This window comes from Coptis chinensis, chromosome 2 (genome assembly GCF_015680905.1).
Source record: "Coptis chinensis isolate HL-2020 chromosome 2, ASM1568090v1, whole genome shotgun sequence".
NCBI classification, from domain to species: Eukaryota; Viridiplantae; Streptophyta; class Magnoliopsida; order Ranunculales; family Ranunculaceae; genus Coptis; species Coptis chinensis.
Window position 1 is genome coordinate 76,484,117 of NC_141457.1, and position 26,677 is coordinate 76,510,793.

Genomic DNA, 26,677 nt, shown 5'->3' on the forward strand with positions numbered 1-26,677 from the left:
CATCAACGTAGACCCGGTGGCGATCCAGTTCATCACCGAGATTGTGGTGTTACGCTTCTTTCTACCTCCCTTGGTAAAAGCAAAGCGCCTTTTCCCTTTCAAAGCCGGTGTCCATTCCAAAACTCATGCCTCGCATCCACTCCCTCCAAGATGGGCATCCTCAAGTTCCAGCTTGACGCGTTTCTCCCGCTTTTTTTTCCCCGGTTAAAAATTGAAGTTTGCAAGACAAGACAGCAAGAACCTTGGCCACCTTGGCGCCTCTCCTCAGAGGCACCCGCCTTCCTCTTGGCTGAACTTCCAGAACAAAATCCACCTCCTCCAAACTCAGCGGAGACCCTCCCTCCTATTCCCCGAGGAGCAGGCCCAAAGAGTACCGGCCCCCTCCTCTCTCGGCGGTTAAATCGAGCGAGAAATCATAATCCCCGACAACTCCGCGTCCCCTCCAGTCGCCCGGCGACCTCACAAATTCCACTTCACTTGCGGGGCGCTTTCTGAACTAGATGCCCCAAGCATCACTACGTTCTTTCACCATCCTTTTCCTCTCCTCCCCGGTCACCGCCGCCACCATCCTTTACAAAATCCGATATACAATACTTTTTCGTTAGCGTGATAGGGAAAAGAAAAGAAAAACATGCAAAATATTAAGCGACAAAATTATGTGCATCTGCCAAAATTAGAGAAACAAAGCTTCTTTCCATAATTCGTAATACTTAATCTTGGGTGATTAATTGAACTATTCAAGGTCCAAACTCCAAACAGTGGCCCTTTAACATAAAAACCACATAGCAAACATCCCCCAACTAAAACCTCCCAGTATTTGAGTCTAGACTCTAGAGTAGTTATATGATGTTTGTTTCAAGTAACAAGCATATTACAGTTAAATACTAATCATTTCCTACGTCAGAATCATCTCCTAGATCGAAATCCTTGACTGCTATTGGATTTCCATTTTGTTTTTTCGCTTGACGAAAGGTTCTTGTTTTTTTTTTTGCTAAATCTTAGTGATGTACACACTAACACACTAGATTGTCCTGACCCTGATGCATGGAGTTGCCTACTCCGCTTCTCAAATTGGAAGAATGATTGACAGACAAGCAGATTGATACTTAGAACTACTTTTCTTCCTAAACCACGAGTCTTTAGTCGACAAAATCAATTATAAACTTTGGATAACTTTTATTCTGGGTTTGTTCCGATCATCTTCCCTCAATGAACTCATCAAAGATATCAATTTTAGAGAGAGAAAAAGTTGTGAAGAAGGAAAAAACTATATGACCATAAGAGCAACTATTCTGTGAGCATTAATGAAGTAATGAGTATATCTTCCAAGGTATTGCGGATAAGACATTGCCTATATAGATAGAAATGAGGAGAGGAAAATATAGAATATCACAATTTTTGGCATGAAGTCACGAATGCTTATTCATAGTTTGGCTTACAATCAATAACCCTTATGGAATCAATACTACAAAAGAATCAAAGAGTTGCAGAGAAAGAAGAAATGCAACTAATTAAGTTGGTATCCAATGTTGCCTTAACTATGTACTTTTATTGATATTCCAATGTTGCCTTAACTGTGTCGGGCGCTTTTCCTATATCTAATTCTAATATTCATGCCTCAACCAATGCTAATCATATCTTCCCTGTACTTAGAAATAACGGTATAAATCATTTAGACAATTTTACCATTGCATTATATTTTTAACACTAACTTGCTTGTTTATAAAACAAAAGAGCTAAAAATATTTTGACAAAGTTTCCTTTGTTTATTCAATTTTTTGACCACCTTTATTATGCCTAAAATACTCATATAGCAAAATAATGAAAAAAAAAAAAAACAACAACAACAAAAAGACAAACATAAATTCTATAACTATCAGTTCATCCATAGAATCTGAATACCAAGTTAAATTACATTAGCCATTCAAATTAATTTAAAGTCATGCGCAAATAAAATATAAAAAACATATAACCTGCACACTTGATAATTAAACCAAGAATAAATCCTAACACTACCTAATATACAAACCAAATGACTTTACCATGGCACACAACCAAAACATATCCCTTATATGCATACAAACACCTAAGGGTGGAATTTGAGTCGAGGGCTCGGAACTCGGCTTGGGCTTGGCTCGGTTAAGTTCGGTTCGAGCTCGCTCGTTTAACTATATGAGCCGAGCTCGAGCTCAAATTAAAGCTCGTGTAACAAATGAGCTTGATGAAGCTCGGCTCGTTTAGCTCAAATAGCATATTTATAGTGTAAAATAACCGAGCGGCTCGAGCTTGGCTTGGGCTTAGCTCGTTTAAGCTCGGCTCGAGCTCGCTCATTTACTATATGAGCCGAGCTCGAGCTTAATTTAAAACTCGTGTAATTAGTGAGCCGAGCTTGAACATGGTAAAGCTCGGCTTGTTTAGCTCGAATTCCACCCTTACAAACACCCACAATTTCAGTTGTTGCAAAAAATAACAAGCAACAAATAAAACTAGTATATGAAATGGGTAGAAGTTTTACCTCAAGAGAATCAAAAGCCAACTCCACTACTATAAATCAAACTCCACTACTGCAAATCAAACTCCACTACTGCACCAACAATGAACAGGTTATTTGAATTATTCTTACTAATAAATGCTCGACTTTCTTACTCAAAATACTAGAAAAATTGATATTTGCTGGAAAAAAAAAAACATGACGTACCTAGTGCGCAACAACCAAAAGTGGGAGAAGAACAAACCACTGGGACAACACGACGTACCTAGAGCGCAACAACTAAGTTTTCAGCTGTGCTTATGCTGCAAAATAGAAAAACAAGCAACCACTGAGAACATACTTGTACAAAAGACAAGGAAGAGTTCATGGAAGAGTTTGCTCTACCCTACAAGGACCAAAGATGGGTACAATCCTCTTCTAGATGACTTCAAGAAGACAAAATATTTTATGATATACATAACTCAAATATAAAACCACCACTTAACATCACATTCTAAAAAAAAATCGGCAGAGTTTCCTTTGTATTTTCAACATTTCATAAATTTAAAACCTGTCATAACCTGAAAATCATATAATATACTTCCATAACATATATTAAAACCTCATACCTCGTAAACCCAAGTACCCAACTACTCAAATATATATTGATTCGTAGAACCAGCTACTTAACCATCTCGACCAACGCCAGTTAAGTCAAGTAACCAATCCTCGAATCAAAAGAATACTATAAATTACATACAAAAATTAAAATGAAAACAACATATACATCATTTCCACTTATATCATTGTTATACACAAAGGTGTAGACGGATATCCAAAAATTCGACTCCGATTCACATTCGTATTCGAAAAATCGGATATTAATTTTGAGACTCAAGACTTTTGGACTCAAGAGTCAAGATTCATCCAACACACTCAATCAATCACAGAAAACCAAGTACCGCCCAAGAGATGCAAGATCCTACTTTGCATTAAGGGTTTTGCTTTGAAATCATGGAACTAATCTGAAAAGGAAATACATAAAATATATCTTCCCTCGAAAAAGAAAAATATAAATGTCAATATATGTCATGAAGAAATAGGCCTCAACTTTCCAAGTACAAAAGTCAAACGACACCGGCGGCCACTTAGATATAGAGTTTTAAACCAATTAAAATTAAATGCACAACTACACTTACGCAAGTAATTGTCTTCAATTCGAGTAGGGCTTATTAACAAGTTTCCAAAAAGGGTTAGTTTGTTATAAAACCAAACAAGACTCAAACTACTTCAACTTTACATGCAACACTTCCTCCCACATACCAAACATAATTTGATACCGCCACATTGAGATTCAGTTTTGTTGTGCATATAGACACAAACTCAATCATGATAGGAGTTGAGCCATTACTTCAATTAGAGTACAAAAGACATTGCAAAATTTGATCATTATACTTGAACATCTAATGCTACGAATATGGTTAAACCAACATAATTGCATTGGGAATGTAACTCCACATTGTCACACCAGTCAAAATTTGATCATCCAAGGCTAGTATGCTACTTATATGGTTAAACAAACATAATAGAAATTCTGGTGCCATACTATGAAGCAGAACAAAACCAGTGCGCACAAAACACAAACAATTCAACACATAATCGAACATACAAAACTAACAGGGCTCAACTTATCACCGATACCAGGCCCAAGCGTTTGATTTTGGACCCAAAATAAAGTGGGGAAAGAACAAAGAAACTATTTTCTGGAGTCGAGTAGACTACGCGTACAATGAATAAGATCGAGTCGTGTCTTGTGGAGTTCATTGGATGACATGGTATCATGTGCGTGACTTCCTACATAAGAATGTCCCTTACACCTCTAGCTCAGTTAAAGTCGACATGGTCCCAACAGGTTGTGTCACGACTCACCAGTTGCTAGAGGCCAGAACCTGGGCAGCAACTCTAGCTTAACTGTCTTATACTCGAAATAGGATACACATAATGTCAGTTTCGAAAAGTTCTCTAGGAGTGTTGTGGTTAATTGCAATTATAATAGATCACAAGATGTGGTCTGTGCTGGGCTGCTGGATGAACGCCGAAACAAATGAAACTGCTGCTCAAGCATTTTTTTGTTTCGTACTTTCATGGACGAGGCAATCTAGCTCTTGTGAATTGTAACATTTCTAGCAAATATAACTTTTGGACTGTTTCTCAACTTGCCTTACAGTATTTCTTTCATCGATTTATTGACTTTCGCATTCATTTCTCAATACTTTCAAGTTTCAGCCAAATGCCAATATTAACAAATGATGAACCACTACCCACATCTATGCACGCTAAGATTTTGATCCACATTTTAACAATGGTTCTAAAACAAACGGGAGTTCTTTTCATTCTGATGAAGATATCAGGGATTTATTTGCAAGAAGTTACCTATTACAATGAGAGGATCAAAATTGGAACCTGATTTTGGACCCTGATGCATGGAGCTGCCTACTCCACTTCTCAAATTGGAAGAATGATTGACAGACAAACAGACTGATACTTAGAACTTTCACCTGCAATACAAATTCCGAAAATGAAATGAGTTAGTTAGAATTAATAACTCAAAGGTAGGTATGGGATTAAAACTATAACAAAATTGATGTGGAGAATTACCTAAGTATTTAGTTACATGGATTAAACTCTTAAGAGAAAGAAATAGCACGCTAGAAATCCAAGCAAAGCCGACAGAGTTTTAGTTTGAGTTTGAAGGAGTGAGAGAATGGAGAAGAAGGAGCTTTTATATCCATCAAAATTTGTGAGTTGGCAAGCTCCCGTGAGAGAGGGTAGATTAGCTCGCGTGGGAGAGGTAGGAGTAGCATTTTTTCATTTTCTTCGTCGGTTTGCAATCACCAGCACCGAAAGCCACCAATTATCTCCGACAATATCGATAACAAAACATATCGTCTAAATATCGCGATATATCAAAAAAATTCGTCGATATTTGCACTGGTATTTACCCAAATTAATATCGCGACATTTATTTATCTATCTATGAAATCTCAATATATATCGCGATATTATGTACTATGCTGCTAACTATAACCTTTCTCTCCTTAGTTGCTTCAGTTTTGTCAACTAACATGTCTTCATGTCCTATTGATCTAAACTATATCCATACAATCCCATGGAATACCTCAGTATGTCCAGATTATCTTAGAAAATCACCCTCTAACTCTAACACAGCAAACCAGATTTGCTGCCAAACTCTTCTCATCCTCTTCAGCATCGGTCTTGCACAACACTTGAAAGAAATCTCCATCTTTCAACTTCCTGATCTTCCATCCGCCTCTGCCTGCATCTTAGACTTCCAGTCTAAACTCAAGTCTCTGTCTCTTCCTCCTGATATTGCCTCCACGTGTTTCGGCAGCCCTGAGTGCTTCCAGATAGGTCCACATATTTGTGTTGGTATTGAGACTAAGCAGGATTGGATTGACATGTTAGGACCAACCACGCAGATTGACATAATGCCAAAGTAAGAATGGCTAACAGAACATCTGTTTAAGAGCTTCCTAAAGTCTATTTGATAAATCCTACAATACCAATAAAACAACAAAAGTAATCTTGAGGATGCACCAGCATTACCTGAGGGTTTTCTTGCTCTTTTCCCAAGAATAGCCTTTGGCTTCATACACCCACAACTATTTTGATACTCCAGCACAACTGCACTCAACATAGCTGAAAGTGTGATGTGTTTTTCCTTATAATCTCTTTTCCAGGCAAATAATGAATGTGGTAATGACGAAAAAAATGGAAAAACAAATTTCAAGATTTTTTTATCCCTATGGCCGTATTATCAGGTGTCTCTGCACCAGTAAATTGGATGTCAGAGATTTAAAGTTTAGGTACTCTCAAAGTCTAACGTAGGTGGTCACAGGGTTCTATTTATACAGCCATGGGTGGCCCCTTTATACACTTCAATCACATTATGAGGAAAATTGGCTCCATACTTGACCATAATTCAGCTGCAAAGTTTGCTTTTCGTATATGTGATGGCAAAACTATTCAGTGTTTCCACCTCATATTCATTTGCCAGGGCAGGCTGCCAAAAGTAAAAGCTTTTACTGTAGCCCAAATGGCCTTCTAACCTGTGTCCGTTTCCACCTCCTTCCTCTCCAATCATTTAGCAGTGTAGTTTGTCCAATTTCCTTCTTCATGTCACTACATTGCATTCATTTTTTCGTGAGTTGGATTTGAGCTTAGACCACTGGTTTGCTAATGGCTTCACCATACAAGTATTTGTGCCTCGATCAAATATTTAGTAATGTCATTATTTTTAATTAGTTACTGTAAATGAAATGAGACACCATAAACTATTTTTAGGAACGACAATCGGTCTAAATAGCTAATCAATTCCATAATTAAATTTACTTTAAAAAACATTGTTCCCTTTAATGGAACTTAATTCAATGTCATAGATATCATACTCCAAAAAGTTTGTTATGGCAACTATCGTTGTAGATTTACCTGTTCTCAGAGGTCCATAGAGAAGATACCCCCGCTTCCTTCATACCTTGGATTGTTGGTGTTAAACTTTTTCTCCTTATTCTTCCTTCCAATTTCTATTCCTTCTTCCAACTCTTCCTCCAGCTCTTCTTAAGGCTTGCCAAAACACCTGCCTTGCAAGAGTTGCAATTATAGCACAATGTCTCTTGGTCATTATTCCACCTTTGGTAATCAGTAGAAGTACTACCACCACCAGAATCCCACAACGTCTCATTAACATACCCGAAACCGCATTCAATTTGTTTGTTTTTCTATATCTGAACAAAACTTTATTTGCTAACAAAACTTTGTTTGCTATTGTTAACAGAACCTTATATTAAAGTTTGCCTACTGGATTCGCTTATGTCGTCGGTTCTTTACAGGTAATGTTAAAATTTTAAATTACATGATTTAATTCATAATTCTTTTGTGTGTGCATGTAATTATATATCTGAGTACTTCTTTTCTTTATATTAGATTTTTTTGTGAGTGCATGATTAAATTTTTTTTTTGTGTGTTCAATCTAACCACTCTATATATCTGAGTACTTCTTCTGTGTGTATTCAATCTAACCACTCTATATATCTGAGTACTTCTTCTGTGTGTATTCAATCTAACTACTCTATAATAAGTGTCCCTTACAATTTAATTCTGCCTTTTTTTAAACTTTATTATAAGAAATCCCTATGGCCAAGGAGAAGAATAAACAGGTTCGTAAATCAAGGCTAAGATGCAATCCTCTCCCACAAAGAGAGTTAGTTATAAATGATTCGCGTGCTACTAGAATTTCAAATATTCGAAGAGTTTAGTCTATGCACAGAGAAGAAACCGTGAATAGGCAAAGAAGCATCACTACTGATGTTGATTTTCAGAACATCAACAACAATTCAACAAATTTTGATTTGTCGATTTTTGATTTCATTGACAAAGATTCCACTTCGCAAAAGTACTCGTAATATTGGTAAGTATTAAATTAAACATGCTGAATATTTCGATTAATAACTTATATCCTTTTTCTTATCTTTTTTTTCTTTATATAGAACTATGGGACTTTGGTGAACCCAACAAAGTTTGTTCTTTCTGTGGAGCTATACTTTGGAATGAAGAAAGGAACAACATGAAACAAAATGGACAGCTTCCTACATTCTCCATTTGTTGTCAAGTGGGAAAGATACAACTTCCACTATTGAAGAATCCTCCACAATTCTTAAAGGATCTACTTGAATCAAGGGGACCAAAAAGCACTCATTTTATTGAAAACATAAGATCATATAATTCGATCTTTGCTTTCACATCAATGGGTGGAAAAATAGACTATGCAATTAAGAATGGTGGTGGTCCATATGTTTTCAGAATTCATGGACAAAATTACCATAAAATTGGATCATTACTTTCAACAGGAGATAAACCAAAGTTTGCGCAACTTTATATATATGACACAGAGAACGAGGTGTCCAATAGGTTAAGTGTTCTGCCCAATCAAGCACTCGAACAAGCATTAGATGGTAGTATAGTTGAAAGATTGATAACAATGCTGAATGCGGAAAATGAAATTGCAAAGGCCTTCCGAATGGCACGAGATAGGTTCAATGAAGAGGACTACATACCTGTACGCATTAGACTCATCGACACACGCTCAAAAGATGCAAGATAGTACAACCTGCCTACATCTACTAAAGTAGCAACACTGATGCTTGGAAATGGAGTTGAATTTCATCATTGAGATATAGTTGTTGAACACCAAGAAGAAGGCCTAAAACGAATTACTGAACATTATCCTAGCTTTATGGCAATGCAATATCCTCTTTTATTTTCATACGGTGAGGACGGCTACACATTCGATATTTTGTATCGAGGTGAAGAAGAAATATCAGAAAATCACCGCCACACAGTTAGCATGCGAGAATATTATGCCTTCAGACTTCAACATAGAGAAAATGAGGGCCAGAATTTAGTTAGAGGTGGTAAAGTAAAAATGCAATTTCTAGTCGATATATACACATGTGTAGAAGAAGAAAGACTTGATTGGTTCCGAAACAACCACTCCACAATCAGAGCAGAACTATATAAGAATATAGTTGACTCAGTGCACGCTGGAGACACAGATGCAAGATTAGTCGGAAAGCGTTTAGTTTTGCCTTCTTCATTTACTGGTGGGCCACGGTACATGGTGCAGAATTATCAGGATGTCATTGCTATATGTAGATGGGCGGGACCTCCACATCTATTCATCACATTCACTTGCAATCTGTAAAGTCCTGAATTATTATTAAGGGTATTTTTGTAAATTTCATATTAAATTTAGGGTCATTTATGTAAATTGGTCGTCGGGGTTATATTTCAAACGTACGTAACTTACTGGAACTTAACTCCGACTCATAAGTCACGTTAGGTAAGCGACCATAGGCGAAAATTTGACCAAAAATGGCGGTTAGGGGTTTTCTGCGTGCGAAGCTGGCACGAGTTAACAGCTTACACGCATGATTGGGCCATCATTATAGCATGCGGTGAGATAGAATATAGAAGATTAAATTTAGCGGGATGAGCCGGAAAAATAATTACGGCGCGACGTCAAATTCGTTAGTGGTTAGGAGTCTAAGTAGGACGTTAAATCTAAGTAGGATATATTGGGCTTGGGCCTAAATATATCGCGGCCCAAAATAGAAAAACAGAAATCGCGAAATCCAAATCGCACCCATCTTCCCCAATTCGCATCTCTCAAACCCTAGGAGAGAGAAATATCAAATCGCCCAAATTCAACCGATTTCACCCAAAAATTTAAACCCCCAAACCTTAGAAACCGTGAATTCGAGTGTGGAGATACAAAAATTACTGGAAGTTCGCCGGATCGCAGAGAACGGTGAGTGCGATTTCGTATCTATTTAATAAATTGATTTAGATATTGATAGAATTGGATATATAGATTGTAACTGAGTGTATTGGGGGTGTTGAAGGTCGGCAATAGCAGTTGGACGAGCTGGAGTGGAGTGAAACAGTGGTGGAGTCGAAAAATTATTTGAATTGCGTCGTGTTTTTTCGAAAGGTGAGTAATTTGGTTTCAAACAATTAGTTTAAACTCGTTTCAATGGATTGGATGTGTTACTGAAGATATTAAATGTGGTGGTTGTATAATTCGGCAGTAGCAGCTGGAGAAGCTAGTGAAATTCAAGCATAACAAGCGAAATTGAAGTGAAAGGTGAGTGATTTCGCCTCCATCAAATAATTTAAACTCGATGTCGATAACTTGTGATGTATTGATTGAATTAATTGAGTTGGGGGTGATGTACTGTGGCAGTAGCTCGGTTGGAGGCGATAGAGTGGAGCGATTTTGGTGAAGCAGCGAGCTAGGAGCGATTGTGGTTGCTGATCACTCGGTAAGAATTTTAAATATTCAATCTATTTTAGAGCATTGATGCTAGTTCACCTTGTTTAAAAATCACGTCGAGTATCGAGTGAGTGAGAAAGAACACCCACTTAGTATTATTGGATTAAATGTGAATTGAAGAGTGAAATTTGTTGTAGTTGGAGTTGGGAAAAATCGTAATAGTTAGTAGGATTGATAGATATGATTGGCGTTGACGCGCGGTCCTACAGTGGCTGTAAATGACTATAGAGCCTGTCGTCGAGTAATGATGCCGAGTAAATGGCCTATAGCTCTGATAATCCAGTAGTAGATGGAAATTTAACCTAAAACCCATTCTTAACGTTGAGATTTCTTCTCTTATACTAAGTTAAGAATTCCTCGTTGTTCGATCAATTCTAACAACCGACGTATATGTATATGCTGTATAGGATTGAATTCGAGTTGATTCGGGTAAGCGGGCTCAATTTGGTTAAGTGGGCTTGAGGAGAAGGAGCTTGCTAAGGTAGGAACCTACATCCCAATATATATAGTCTGCTTATTTTCATGCATGATTTGAATTGCTTAAATTGGAATTAGATAGTTTGTGTATCAACCATGCATGTATATATGATATTCATGTTTTGCATTGTATTTCCTCGTTATAAACTATATATATAGATAGCTTTCGTGTGAAATGGGTTTTCGGTAAAATCGGGGTAGCGAGGGATTGTTTCTTTGTTAAAAGTGAAAAACTGGTTTTGGGAAAGGTTCGCGTCTCTTGTCTCAGTAAGGAGACAGAGAGATGGATTTTTAAATGCGGGTAAGGATTACCCGGTTGTTTGTAATTAGGCGCGAGGTTCTGGATTTTTCCCGGAATGGGTGTTGTTATTTACGATGATTCGCCGTTTGGGAATCATCGGTTGTTATTTACTATGACTGGCCCATTTGGGAGTCATAGGTTGTTCTACTCGAGGACGGGAAATCCAGGAACTCACACCTACATAATCAACAGTTTTAAAAGAAAAACTACATAGGTAACTAGAGTATTTGAAAATAATCGGTAATATGAGTATATATATATATAGATATTATTATGTTTATCACGAGGGGATTTAGAAAAGGAATTGTGAATTCCTATAAAGAAGGAACTGTTGTCGCATTTCCGGAGACGGCAGTTCGATCTAGGATTCCAACTGTAGTGTACACCTTTCGAGGTGGTGGGCCACCTTTAAAGGGATGCATCACTGGATGTAGTCCGGGAATTCCTTTTCTACTTTTCTAGATAACCATGCTTGTACGTGTCACGCTGTATGGTGATTAGCTTGTGTGGGGTTACATGTTACCTCGATGAGGTTTAGACGCGAGGAGTGAGAGTTTAGTCCACTCCTGGATGTGTGTCGATCCCTGGCGCATCTGCGGTCGTCGAGCGGTTGACCACCCGTAAGTTAGGTGACACCGTATGGGGAGTCGTGGTCACAGGGGCACCGAGCCCTAAAAGCTTTGGGGATTTTGTGTGTCTGAACAACAACAACGGCATTTCATCTCCTGCTTAGGTAAAATCGGGAAAACAACGGTGCATGGTTCACACCGGGAAGTATCTTGAACCGAGATTGCCTGCGGATCGGGTGAGTACCGGTCGTACCCTCACCATTCTAATAGGATCACGTGCCACAATAGTTGTATGATGGTTGTGAAAGATATATTTGAATATTAAAGAAGCATGCCGATATGATTTATGCTAGCTAGTGATGTATGTATATAGTCCGCGATATTTTGATTCGTATTATAAAACCCGCATGTTTCAAATGATTTCTATAAGTAGAATATGTATTGGTTATGTGCGTTTCTCTTGGCATAGTTGTTTGCTCATCCTACTTAACATTTCGCATTTGAGCGATTCGCGGGAGGAGGCTTTTCCTAACCCTAGCGATGAGGGGTTATGGGGATTTGGGAGGATTCCCTTACGCTTGACGAGACGAGTCAAGTTTATATTTTGGGGCTGTATAGAGATAAGCTAGGTTATTCTTTTTTGTATATAATGAGCATAGCTCTTTTCTTTTGGTTGTATAGTAAGAGGCTAGTTCATTTGGTTGTATATATGGTGGGCTAGGCCATTTTGATGTAATATTTGATGTATTTAAGTAGCAGTTATACTTACATAGTTGGTGGATGGGATTTGATGTTGTTGGAAGGTTGTAGTTAGGATTTCCAGGTTTATGACATGTTATGACAGGTTTATGACAGGTTTTAGGGTTTACGAATGTCGATCAAACAAAGGAAACTCTGCCGAAATTTCGGTAGAATCCGGATAGGTGTCTGCCTCGAGATTCATTCCACGTCCTCGGGATGTGTGATGGGTCTCGGGGCGTGACACAATCCAAAGTAGAATGAAATTAAACTTGCAATGAAAAGAGTTGAAGGTCTAAAATCCGAATACTGTCCCGAAGTTGTAGTTAGAGCGTTTAAGATAAAAGTGGATCAGATTATAAAGGACCTCAAAGAAGAAGAACACTTTGGCAAAGTTATAGCAGGTAATTTTAAATATTTTTACATCTTAATTTTATTTGTGTGATGCCTAAACTATGTGACTCTTGGCTTGAAAACATCTTATTCCTCCCTTTTTCCCTCGTAAATTATTCATTTTTATTTTATTTTATTTTATTTTATGCTGGTTTTAGTTTTTTTCCTTCTAAAATTTAATCGAGTTGCTACAGTAAGTCAGTATGTAAGATGTTAATATGTCTATGGTTGACAAACACCGATCAAGAAAATGTCTATGGTTGTCATTTTGTCAAAGTAAGTATGGGGAAGCGACACTACCAGGATTTCACAAACACCTCAAGCTTGTAGTACGGGTCAATTATTTTCGGCCTTCTCTTACACTTTTTATATAGGAATAATTAGTCGGTTTACAATATAATGTCTAATGTCTCACTTAGAACCCTAACAAAGAGAATAAATTATAAACTTCAGTCAGGCTTGCACATATCATTTGTGTTATTTTTTCCCATGTAAAGTTGTATCCCACTCTGAAATATCATAGTCCATGAAAATGAATGGAACTTGGAATTGTATCACCTTAAAGAAATGTATCAACCAATGTCACCATTCAAAATACATAAACAAAAAAGATAGCATGTCGCACTAGAAATGTGTAACAAATAATCACTTCAAGCCAAGTGTAATAACTAATAAATAAGCAAAAAAAGGAATGATATTCCAACTGAAAGAGGACTTGAGGGACAAAAGACAAACAAAGCCAATGGTTGCTCGGGGTTATGCAGAACTTTATATGTTATACTCCTTTCTTAGACGTAGCGGCTTTATACAAAGAAATTTGTAAATTTTCATGTGATATAGTGGTATCAAGCATTCATATTTATTTACTTATAAATTTGAATTTTGCAGCCATCTATGTTATTGAATTCCAAAAACGAGGTCTACCACACGCTCACATACTACTTTGGTTGCACCCTGATGACTAGCCTTCTACACCAGCTGACATTGATAAGATTATATCAGCTGAACTTCCAGACAAAAATGATGACCCGTTGTTATATGAAATTGTCTTAGACAACATGATTCACGGTCCATGTGGAGAGCTAGACAAGAATTCACTTTGCATGAACGAACGAAAATATACCAGACTTTATCCAAAAGAATTCTGCAAAGAAACTACATTCGATGACAAGGGATTTGCAAAGTACATGAGAAGACTAGGTAGAACAGCTACAAAAAAATGGAAGAAAAAGACTTTCACCACCGTTGATAACAAATGGGTTGTTCCTTATAATCTAGCTCTTTTAAAGAAATATGGAGCACACATCAACGTGGAGTTCTGTAATAGAAGTCGGATGGTCAAGTATCTTTTCAAATACTTGAGCAAAGGTCAAGATAGATCCACTGCTGTTGTTATTTTGTTATTTTGAACTAGATCTTTCATGTAATGTTGGAGGAGCCTACACAAAGCACTAACTTATGTAAAACATATTTTTCATTTTGCTATTTATATAATTACGTACTTTTTAACAAAATATAAATAAAATTATATAGAAAAGTTGTGAGCTGAGGGTCTTTGAGGGTCGAACTGAGGGCCGCCCTCATGCTTTCACATCTAGGCCCTTATCCGGCCCTCAAATTGCATGAGAGCTTAAATTTGAGGGTTTTTTTTGGCCCATAGGCTGGGCCGAGGGCTTGAGGGATTTTTTTACACCCCTAGTTGCACGACAAGTCTTTTGCTGCATGATGATCTTTTTTTATATAATTTTATGGCCGTTGAAAGAAATATAGCCGCTAAAATATGAATATTGGTAGGTTTTAGACACCATGAGGCAAAACACCAGTTGTACGACACGTGATTTGGCGCATGGTGAAATACTATGACTAAAATGAACATTTAATGTTAGGGTGTGGTTTTTGTTGTTGGGTTTGTGTGTTATAATTATGTATGACTCGCCTACGTGGCAAGTCATACATGACACAACCATTAGAGATGCTCTGCATATATAAACACACATAGGTATTCTTACATGAGCCATTGACAATGTTTGGGAAATACAACAAAAATTGAATTGATTATCAATTGACTTGATGATTTTCAAGTTGTCATGGTTCGTATATGACAAAGTGCGGTATACCAATGGTCCATGGTTATAAGCTAGGTGGGCCAGTGAATCTAGTTCCTTTCAAGTCTAGGCCAGCATAATATGGTTGAAACCCTGGAAAGGCAAGTCCATAATCCATATTTAATCATATGACAATTGTACGTAAGGGACATCCTACCCCTCAAGCACATGACACGCACACAATCCACATATATCGAGTCTGCCAACTCAACTCGACTTTAAACATATGAGCACTCGCCCACTTGACAAGATCAGTTCAACATCGATGACTCGTCACTCAATTTCATCTCGTGACATCATCACTTGCCACTCTCATCATTGCTATCATTAGCATCAGGCTTTTGCCCACTCTTAGTCACCAGATCGTAGTGCATGTATTAAGAAAAAATCACCTCTTGTTATGTTTTCCAATACATTTATTTTGGCATTTATGCTCCTGAACTCTAAACTCTAAATATTGAACCATAGGCATGCTCTAAAGTATATGAGGGAAGGAAGTAGCATTATTAACACGACATCCGTGAATGCATACAAAGTCAATCCGATGACTTTAGATTACACTTCTACCAAGCCACCAAGGGAGCAATTGTGTCCTTCACAAGGAGCCTTGCACTTCAGCTAGTGGAAAAAGGTATTCGCGTCAATGGTGTGGCACCAGGACCTATTTGGACCCCGGCACAACCAGCTTCACTTAGTGAGGATAAGATAGCAAGTTTTAGGACTGAAACCCCCATGGGCAGGGCAGCACAACCCCCCATACCTTCTTATGTATTCCTTGCATATCAAGACTTATCCTACTTCACTGACCAAGTCGTGCAGCCTAATGGTACTATTTATTCCCTATATATATTAGGAAATTACGGTAGTCTATACATGCAAGTTCACAAAGTTTCTTCAAGTCCCACAAGTTCACAAAGTTGCTTCACCATATTGATATCGAGTTAGATTCAAATGTAGGTAGGATAATATAGAGAGTAGATAACCTAACCCGTGTTAAGCTGGTAAGTCCCAAAATCAACCAAACTACATATGTATACTGCACTGAGCTGGAATGGAGGGTCTTTTACTGATATCCTTTTTCAATTGTAAATATCATACATATGAAAAAAAAAAATGATTTTGATTTGGTGTCCTGAAAAATATTATAGATGCATGTGATCCTCAAAAACAGTGAGGAACTCCAATTGAATGATCACCATATATGTAGTGGTGTCCCTAAAACATTATAAAAAACACACCACAAAAATAAAGTAATAAGTGTAGCTAACAAGCATCACTGCAATCATATATGTGTGGCCGATTGGCCGTATGGTCGGGTATATGCACATATAAATGTCATGAGGTGATCGTCATATAACGTATGTTTGTGTTTGAGTAGTTGTTTGAGCGGAGTAGTTGTACTAGAAGCTTGTTGGAGGCTTTATATTCAGGGTTGAATACTTGAGGAGTAGGATCCATGACATGCTCTTTTCCCAGTTACCTTTCCTGCTTTTGTGGTGGGAATTGCTGACCCCCTGACACCATTCGATCTCTTTAAAAAATTTGCTAATGTTGAAGAAAATCTTCCCAATTAACCAACAAATGTAACTAAATTAATCATGATTATATTCATGATAAAACCTCTCATTTATACCTTCAAAAGTGAATCATGTCTACAGCTAGGGACGAAACCAGGATCCTAAGCCAGAGGATGCGAGATTATGTGCACACCCCACCCCACCCCTAAAAAAAATATTGATTTTTTTTTTTTTTTTTCAGATATTCTAAACAATAAGGATCAACAAAATTATATATTTATTTCAATTCACAAAACTATAGTACATTGACTACTAAGAATTTAATATGTACTGATGATATTAACTAATTAAGCACTTAAGCCATTAATTGATACTACTATGTCTATATATATCTACATAATCTAGTCCACAAGTATACAATAATTCAACAAATTGTTTTTTTTTTCCATAACTAGGGGTTAAGGGGACCCCAACCTTTTATTACTGGCAAACTCTCAAGTACAACTTTCCTTCTTTATCCCCCTTGATCAAAGCACTAAGTTTTTGATCCATGGGGGGGAGGAAGTACATGCATTGATTACTACATTCTATACTATGAGTACTACAATTACTACTAACTCTTGACAGGTAATCCGCAACTTGATTTCCTTCTCTGAACACATGTTGGAATTTAACCTCTGCAAGTCTTGCTTTTACACACCCAATCTGAGCCACCAGGTTCTTACAATACCAAGGTGGAGCTTCCCTCTTCTCCAAGATCTGTATCACTCTCAATGAGTCAGACTGCACTACCACCTCCCTTATGTTCAGTTTTTCCACCCCTTCAATGCCTTTTTGGACCCCCAAGCAGCTCTTGATATAAGACTGATTGTTTTGTGGAGTTTCCGCAGAAAGCCATGAGAACCTCTCCATATCAATCCCTTAAAACCCCTCCATAACCTACTTTTCCCTACTGTAGAGATCCATCCGTGTTAAGGACAAGAATGTCAGAGTCAGGTTTCGTCCATTTGACCCACTGGTCCTCCCTTCGCGTGTACGCTACACCAATCCCGAGCCTAGTCAAAACAGTTCGCACTGCGACATCATCCTTCACTACTTCCAAATGATTTCCCTAGATACAATTTCATACTATTCACGACCTTCATGCTCACATCGAATCAAAGATCGAAAACCATTTGCCTCTTGAGCCTCCAATTCCTCTCATTCCATATCGCTTTGCACGCTGCGGACATGTTAGCGCTCTCAACACTTCGGAGGCTATGGATTTCGGTCTACAAATCGCATGATGTAATACCATTCTGCATGGGAATTTCAACTCGCTTGGTAACCCCATCGCCTCCTTAAAACTGCTCCACACCGGTTTGAATAGGAGCGATCAAAAGAACAAGTCGCCGAACTTTCCTCATATAAATCCGCAGGCAAAGCAGCCGAATGCCCAATCACCTTCTTCGCCATGACTCTATTCTGGGTAGGTAACGATCCAGAGAACAGCTGCCATACGGTGAATGAATGCTTCGGCACCGACAACTTTCCCCATACAATCTTGTACCATTTTACTTTACTTCTAACATTCTTCAAGACCGCATAGGCAGAGGACACAGAAAACAGCCCTGAACTTCGATGGCGTCCAAACTACTTGGTCCTCCAAGGTGTATGAGTTAATCTCGGTGTTCATGATCGACCTCTTCACCTCACATTCGGTAGGTCGATGATACTCTCTTCCCACTCTCCATTAAGAATCACCGAACCGACCCGGTGCATCCATTGGAACGACTTCACCCGGAAGGGCCCTTGCATCGGGTCCAAGATGAGTGGGCTCGCACACCACGGGTCATGCCAAAAGCTCGTCCCATTACCATTAAGCTATGCTATATCTAACAAACTTCCGTGCAGTCTCTCCTCGTTTCTTTAGGATCCTCGCCACACCCATGAGCGGTCTTGCGGAACTTTCATGGTCCAAAATGCTTCTTCTTTATGTGGTTCTCCCAAGCCCACTTAACCCATACACAATCAGTTTTCTCGCCAATTTCACCACTAATCCACAATATGCGGCTTGATTCCAAACCCGTGGGTCCACCAAACCAAGTCCACCTTGCTCCTTGTCAAGTCCGAGGGTAGCGTGGCTCGCATGGTGCATTTTTTTTTTGCCATACTCGGTCCCGCCCGGATGAATCATTACCACGGTTTAGCTACTTTATCCAAAGACGACTTTTCGGAGAACAAAAGTTGTGGCCCAATAATTCTGGAAGGACGAAAGCACTTCACACTTCACAAGCTCTGCCCGCCTCTGTTCAACTCCTTGTTTTTCCAGTTTGAGATTCTTCCGGTAATCTTCTCTATGAGCGGCAAGCATTCTTTCACCCCCTAATCTTGTAGCCGGAGAGTGGCAGCCCCAAGTAAGTGGCCCGTGGGGTTACAAGAGAGATGTTCATGGCTTCAAGCTAATGCTAGCCCTTCCGCTCATACTTCCAGTTAGAAGAGTTGTCTTTGCATTCTTGAGCTTTAGTCATGTAGCCGGAGAAAAGAATGTAAGATACCCTTCTACACCATAATAGAGTCCATATTACCTTTTGCGGAATAGGAGCACATCATCAACAAAACATAAATGAGATATCTCAAGTTTTTGCACTTTGAATGGGCTGGGCTGAAATTTTCTCGAGACCGGAGCCCTTGACGAATAGCTTAAACTCGAATCTCCATGACTAGCACGAACGGATAAAGAGACACGGGGTCCCCCATCTTAAGCCTCGCTTCCCTTGAAAATAACCTTCAAGAGACCCATTTACCATCACCGAAAATCACGGGCGGCAAGTATAGCACATCCGGAGCCATTCTATGAACACGGTGGGAACTTGAACTTGTGTAGAATTGCTTCAATTGCTACCCAAGAGACAGAGTCATAAGCTTTCTGAATGTCGGCTTTTATTGCACATCTCTTCTGCCCATTCTTCCTTGAATACCCACGCAACAGTTCATGGGCCATCAAAAGATTATCCTGAATCGATCGTCCCGGAATAAAAGCAAATTGGGGACTTGATATCAAAGATGACATGCAATCTTTCATTCTGTTAGTTAACACTTTTGATACACATTTGTACACGATGTTGCAACATGCTATAGGTCGAAAAGAAGCAATATACGAGGCATTTTTCATCTTCGGGATAAGACACAGAAAGGTAGCGTTTATACCACCTGGTATCTGCTTATGGCTGAAAATATGATGAATAGCTCTAATGAAATCATCTCCAATAATATCCCAGCTGTTTTTGAAGAAACAAGCATTGAAGCCATTCGGGCCTGGTGCCTTGTTGTCTCCCATCGCAAACAGTGCATCTTTAATCTCCATGTCACTAATAGGGGAAGCTAACATCTGGCGTGTGCCGAGTTCTACCTCGGTAATATGCACACCATTCAGAAAATCGGTGTCACAACAAGCTGCTGACGACACCCCAAGTAGCTCTTTATAGTACTGCAGAAATGCTTCAGCCCACTACACCATAACAGGCTATTTGCAACGGCAAAAAACCGTTGCTAATAATTTTCGCAACGCTTTTTAAGCGTTGCAAATATGGCGTGGGTAAAGTGTTGGAAATATTTGCAACGGTTAATGAGCGTTGCAAACAGAAATTTCCAACGGTTATTAACCGTTGCAAACAGAAATGTCCAACACTTATTAACCGTTGCAATAATGATTTGCAACGGTTTTTTTATTTGATAAAAGCTTTTTAAGCGTTAGTAATTTGTTAAAAATATTAACAACGTTTCTTAACCGTTGCAAAGTTGTTAATTAATTTTAAAAAAATTAATTTAAAAGTCATTTGTAACGGTTATAAACCGTTGCTGATGTGCTGCTTATAAAAAAATAAAAAATCTCATATGTTGTAGCGAGACCAGCTAAACCTACATAAAATGAATGGCATCCACAATTTTGTGCTACTGAATACCCATAAAAATGAAAAATTAAATAACCTACAAAGAATTGAATTTCATTAACATTTGAAATAAAAAGAAAGAACATAAATCAAGGTGAAGCTTGACCGGTCTTTCATTCCAGTAAAGTAGGCTTGACCGGTCTCTGCTTCCTCTCTTCTTACTCTCACTTCCCCTCTGTCGTTCCAGTTCATGAGAGCTATCTCTGTCACAGCGTCTCTATCGACTCCGGTCCACATCAGCGTCCTTATCCTTGTGTCTGATTGATGACTTACGTTGTGGACTGTGGCTTTGGTGTGACTGCGACTACGTTTTTTCTCGAAGAATCACGAGATTCATCTCGTCTATCTCTAATCTCTTGAGATGGCATCCCTGCAGTATAAAGCACATAATGAATAACACCAACAAATTCAGGTGAAAAAAAAAATACTGTCACACTAATTGTATATGTGGTGTTATTCATCCATCTTTAAAATGAAAGTAAGACTTTAACATGATACAGAGTTATTCAAACAATAAAATATTGCATAAAATTGCATAACATACTCAATACCCATGTCATACATTAACATGCAGGTTCTTCTCTTAAGGACAAGTTAAGTCAATTGAGAGAAATTCTAAACTTGGATTCACCTAACAAATTTATTTTTTCAGTACTCGGGATTAGTCAAACAAAGGAGACAGAAATTATCCCTAGAATGTTGTAAAAACCATGCTGTCCATTATAGGAGTTCTACAATTCAAATTGTTAGGGATAATATTGGCTTTTAACATTTGAGACAAAAGATCTTACTTCTCCCCAAGACATCTTCATTGGGATCTGATAATCCAAATTCAGATTGTAGTCTTCTTCGCTGATAAGCAACTTTCCTCTCTATTTCCTCTAGGCTCTTCATTCCTCTATCTTCAAGAGGCTCACGGTATTCCATCACAGCAACTTCAACACGCCTCAACTTTTGCCTACATAATACAACATGGTACGAAAGTGTAAATTTTACAGATCGCATAAATTTTACACTGTACATATAAATTGAAAGTCAGCTGCCAATACAATATTGTAACACCTTTGTTCTTCATTCATGCCACTGTCAGGTTATGACAGTGTGCCAACTTCAATTGTAACCTCCACATCATCACCCTTATTAGGACCACTTGTACCAATTTCACTTCCAGAAGATGAATAACTTAATGCCAAACCCTGGGCACTCCTCTTATTTTCTTCATCACTACATCATCCTCTCGAGCCCACTTAGAGACAGGCAAGACAGGATCAGATTTTCCTTTTTCGATGTAAAGGCTTTTCGGTTCAGCCGTGGAATAGGCAACGTTGGGGCCAAGGAAGCGAGAACTTTTACCTTGCAACCCCTTTGCATCAACCCCCATTACGTTTCCATTCGAGGACATCAATGGCTCAATCCCATGGTTTGCATCTCTATCACCGATGTCACTTATGTTCCGACCACTAGCATCCTTCAAATGACTAGCTGAACGTGAATGTAACTGTCCATATCTCATTTCATTATCAGGCTCGTAAGACTTTTCTGTTTCATTCTCTTCTAGACAAAGCAGTCTTGCAACCATCATTTCTCTACCACCACCAAGTGATAGCCCATTATGTCTACAATGTCGTTCCAGATCAGACAAGGGAAGATTTGACAACTCCTTCATGGCGGCTCCCTTTCCCATTGCCATTGCATAATCTTGGTCGAGCTTAACCCCTTCAGTGATATCTCTAGAGCTTGACCGGTTTTCAATTTCCGGTGCATCCCCACATATAGAATGGAACCCACACCAGAGCTTCCAGATCGAAGAAAAGTAGCTCGTAGCCCATTCACATATACATCTAAAAACATAAACCAATCTGCCCATACTTGGAGAACCTTCAGAACCCGTTCCTGAAAGCATCCAAATTAAGATCATGTCAAGGCGGGTTCGAATGTTCACAGAGAGGAGTCTAGCAGGAAAACCAAAGATATCTTACCTTGAGGGCCTGGGCAGTGATCCTTCCAAAGACACTACAATTACAAGTCATTGAAGCTCTCCATAATGTCGGGTAATGTGGCTTCAAATTTTGTTCAAGATGCGTAAGCATTTCTTCTGAGAGCACTACTATTGTGGAGGATATCAGAAACAAGCATGAGCCTGGCAACTTTAGTGGGTATTAATATGTTTCTTTAAGAGTCAAAGATTCAGTAAGAATCTCAACTATCTGCAAATACAAAAGCAAAACAATTTTTCAGTAACACAGATATTGTAGACTAGAAGCCAAAGATGAGGAATGCAGCAACATAGTTCAACCTATTCTTTACGAAATCTGCAACTATTCTTTGCTTGTCTAACCTCTCTATTACTTTGTCTTTTTCTTTTAGCTCCTCTCCTGCCGAACCTTTCAATAATGAGATATCTTCCAATTTAGATTTTAACTCGGCATTTTCATCCATAACCACTTTTATGGACTCGCACTTGTTTTCATCCAATTTAGATTTTAACAGCACAAGCTAGAAACTCAAAAAAAACAACTAACTATACCTGGCCGTAAGCAAGAACAGTGGCATTGTAACCATGGAATAGTGCATCAACCAACGGAGCATAACCGCAGAACTGTCCACCATTCTCCCTCCTCCTTTATCCGGGATTGGGACCGGCAGTGCAAAGACTTTCATTACTTTAATCATATTTCTGGAATTTAATCAAAGACCGAATACCACTTCCTATTTATTTAGATATTAAAAGAGAATACACCTAAAAATGACCAATGCAATGAATCCACGAAAGTATATTAATTTCTGTCTAAAACCTGTACATTATATATGGGATATATTAGACAATAAAAGAACCCCAACATCAGAAACACAAAGATATTATGATATATGAAGAAACCCCAAAATATCAGTACCACTACAACATGATCGAAGGATTATTGAAAAAAAAAACTACAACATGATCAAACAACATAACCAAAACCCAAAAAATGAAAAAACCCCATCAGAAACGTTGGATCAAAAACCAAAACAAACATGTAATAAAACATACCCATAACCAATACACTTCATATATATATATATATCTCCCATAACATGAAAGAAACAAGTAAAAAAAAATCATTATCAGCATACACCTTTCATAAAAAACAAAAAAAAAAAAACCAAATATACCAATTACAAGATCAGGCATGAAAGAAACATGAAGAATAACTCATTATTATAAAACCCCATTCATCAAACACTTATAATAATATACTTCATCAACAACCCATTCACATTATCATAAAAAAAAAAACCAACATCACATATATTCACTGAACTAAAAACAGAGAAAGTATAGTAGTACTACCAGCAGAGAAGGTTGGTGAAGTAGCAGGACGAGAAGGACGTGCATCAACAAGACCAATAGCACGGAGAAGATCAAGAACACTAAGTTCATTGTCATCAGCAGTAGTTTTTTTGTCCATGTCATGATAATCTTTCACAGCAGCATTTACATGGTGAAACATTATTTGAATAACACCATTAAAAAGCCCCAATCATGGCAAGAGTAGTTAGCAAGGTCTTGGATGACTTGTTCTTGTGCTAAAGTTTGATCGATATCAGTATCATTCGGTGGAAACACTTTCATCTCCAATTAACTTCACAACACAACAACAACAAGATAAAAAGGCTGTCACCAACACTTTCGTCTCCATTGTAGGCTAATTAACTTCACAACATGAGCTAAAACAGTAAGATGGTTAGAAATTGAGAGAAAGGCGATATACATACCTCAACCGATGAAGCCATCTTAAAGGAAAACGAAATTAATAACGTTGGTCTCTTAAAGTTTCAAAATTTGGTAGTTAAAGTTTGAAAATCGAGCAGAGCAGTAGTGAGAGAGAAGATAACAAAACCCTAACATTGGTAGCGGCTGTGAGAGAGAAAGAGAGGCTTTCTATTTCGACATACGAGAGCGATTTCTTTTTTGTTTCCTATTTTCGAAATATCGAAGTTGTTTTGGTTTTTTGGATTTCTAACACTTATCATACGATTTTAAGCGTTCGAAATTAATTTTTGAAATTCATGCGAATTTAACCAACACTTAACAACATTTCCAACGCTTAAAAAGCGTAGGCGACTTACCAACGGTAAAAAACTGTTGCAAAGCAAAAAAGATGCGTGTTACAAATATCCTGTTATGGTGTAGTGCGCCACTGGTTCTTTACCTTCCCTTATATTTCCTTGCGCATCTGTAATACTCCACACCCTATTTCTGATTTGTTTCTCTTTCAAAGCATTGAAGAAAAACGCATTGCATTTATCCCCGGCCTTGACCATCTATATCAGTTTTATAGTACCACTCAGCTTCCTCCAGCTTGAGAAGGTGACACAACTTCTTCCTCACAGCAAACTCTTGTGCACTAAGAGTAAGGTCAAGCGGCTGACCGTTCAGTTTTTCTTGAATCGCTTCCAGTTCACTTCTAGTTTCAGCCACCCTTTTACGATGCTCGGTCACCCGACCGATAGTGCCCACCCTTTCAACACACCTTTTAAACTTTTGAGTTTCCTTGTTAGCATGAATGGCGGACTCCCATGGTCCTCGATTTCCCAACAACAGTAGGCATAAAATCCTGGCTCATTGTCCACACATTGCTGAATCGAAAAGGAGTGTTACTTCGAAAAGATTGCAAAAAGTCAGAATCAACGGGCAATGATCAGAGAGTCCTTGGGTTAGAATCTCCACCTTTGTTGCTACTGGAATAGACGTCCAAGGCGCATTGATGAGACACCGATCAATCTTCGACCACTTCCTTATTTTATCCCCACCGCTGTTCCATGTGTAAAAGCATCCAGATTCTGCGTGATCAAACAGCCCTGCCGTATTTAGGCAATTAAGCAAAGGGAGAGTCTCTCTCGGGATGAACGCCCTATCTCCCACTCTTTTCGTCGCGAAAAAAGCACATTGTTAAAGTCTCCCATCACACACCACGCACCTTGGGTTCCGGCACTTATCATTTTCAGCTCATCCCACAAGATGAGCCTCTCATGACTCCTATTACTAGCATAAACAATGGTAAGGTAAAAGGAGAACCCATGCTGTCGGCTCTCAACCTTGCAGTGTAAGAACTGGGCCCCTTCCACCTCTCTATGTACATCTAAACTGCTCGTATCCCATGCAATCCATATGCGTCCATGTTCATCACTCGCATAATTATGTATACATTCCCACGATGGGCAAACCAAATCAGCAATAGAGAGGTGTTTTTCCCTCTTCACTTTTGTTTCCAACAAGCCCATGCAACTAATCTTCTTCTCCACAATCCTCTTCATGTGATCGTTCAATCCTCTTATATTCCAACTACACACCCTAATCATTGATGAGGAATAGGTTTAGTGACCCTGCCTCTTCCCACGCCCTTTCGGCCGTCCTTTTCCACGCTTCTCCGAAGCTGTCTGCTGTTCTGAGTTGCGTTGTTTTTGGGCTCTTGTTTGGACAACACTATTCTCTGGTGCTACGCTCACTGGGACAGGAGTGGATTGCGAGTCACTGAACAGCTCAGGTTCCGCATCTGAGAGGTCGTCCTCCTCCAAGTCTGCAAGTTCCTCAAAGATGTTCCGCTTAGCAACAAACACTCCAGACTCAGGATGTATAATTCTGCCTTGCTGAAGGGGGGGTTGCATTACCGTCAACATAAGCTCATCAGCGCCATCCTCTTGCCCTTGAAAAGTACCTTCAACTCGACCTGGAGATACTAGTTGAATGTTGTTCTGCGTACCCTGCTGGCCTTCTGCACTAGGCCTCTGATAGCTTAACCCACACTGTTCCTGTTCACCACTGCTCAAACTCCGCGCATCCGATCCCCTCTCAACATTTCCAGCAACCACAAGGGCAGAAGATTCTCCTTCTACCAGCTACTCACCCTGACATACACTCTCTTGTGCCCTATAAGCATCCCTCTCTGTTGCCATCTGGCGACTTTCTTCTCTGTGTTCATTCTGCCTTCGTACCCACACTCTACTTGTCCCTCCACCAACATACGGCTGCCCATCTCGTCGTGACCCCGACCTCGTTGCCCGACTTCCACATAGCTGAGTAGTGTGCCCAAAGCGACAACACTTCTCACAGATCGAGGGCTTCCATGGATACTCCAAAGGAATATCAAGTTCGCGATCCCCAACCTTTATCTTTATGTTATCCTTATACTTTCGTGGTTTACCGGAAATTCAATACAAAATCAAGCAAACGTCAACCATTTCCGGCTTGGCGGTAGCATCGTCCATAAACTTTGGTGTTC

The 26,677-nt window shown here is 38.9% G+C and overlaps 1 long non-coding RNA gene and 1 pseudogene across 3 annotated transcripts; both read right to left on the reverse strand.

Moving 5' to 3' along the window:
• Positions 1-1,199: 1,199 nt before the first annotated feature.
• Positions 1,200-7,256, reverse strand: LOC147517914 (uncharacterized). Of its 2 annotated transcripts, none has more exons than XR_015213962.1 (6): positions 6,980-7,256; positions 6,098-6,175; positions 4,934-5,028; positions 2,699-2,793; positions 2,443-2,584; positions 1,200-2,086 (listed from the first exon to the last, which is right to left on the reverse strand). It is a non-coding gene; the product is annotated as an uncharacterized LOC147517914 (long non-coding RNA). The 2 variants fall into 2 exon arrangements; XR_015213963.1 differs by having other exon boundaries at positions 4,904-5,028.
• A 13,078-nt stretch (positions 7,257-20,334) lies between these two features.
• On the reverse strand, positions 20,335-23,905 carry LOC147517915 (protein RRC1-like; annotated as a pseudogene). Its single transcript, XR_015213094.1, has 7 exons — positions 23,800-23,905; positions 23,746-23,758; positions 22,942-23,035; positions 22,394-22,621; positions 21,477-22,307; positions 21,206-21,372; positions 20,335-20,784 (listed from the first exon to the last, which is right to left on the reverse strand). The product of XR_015213094.1 is annotated as a protein RRC1-like (transcript).
• Positions 23,906-26,677: the final 2,772 nt, after the last annotated feature.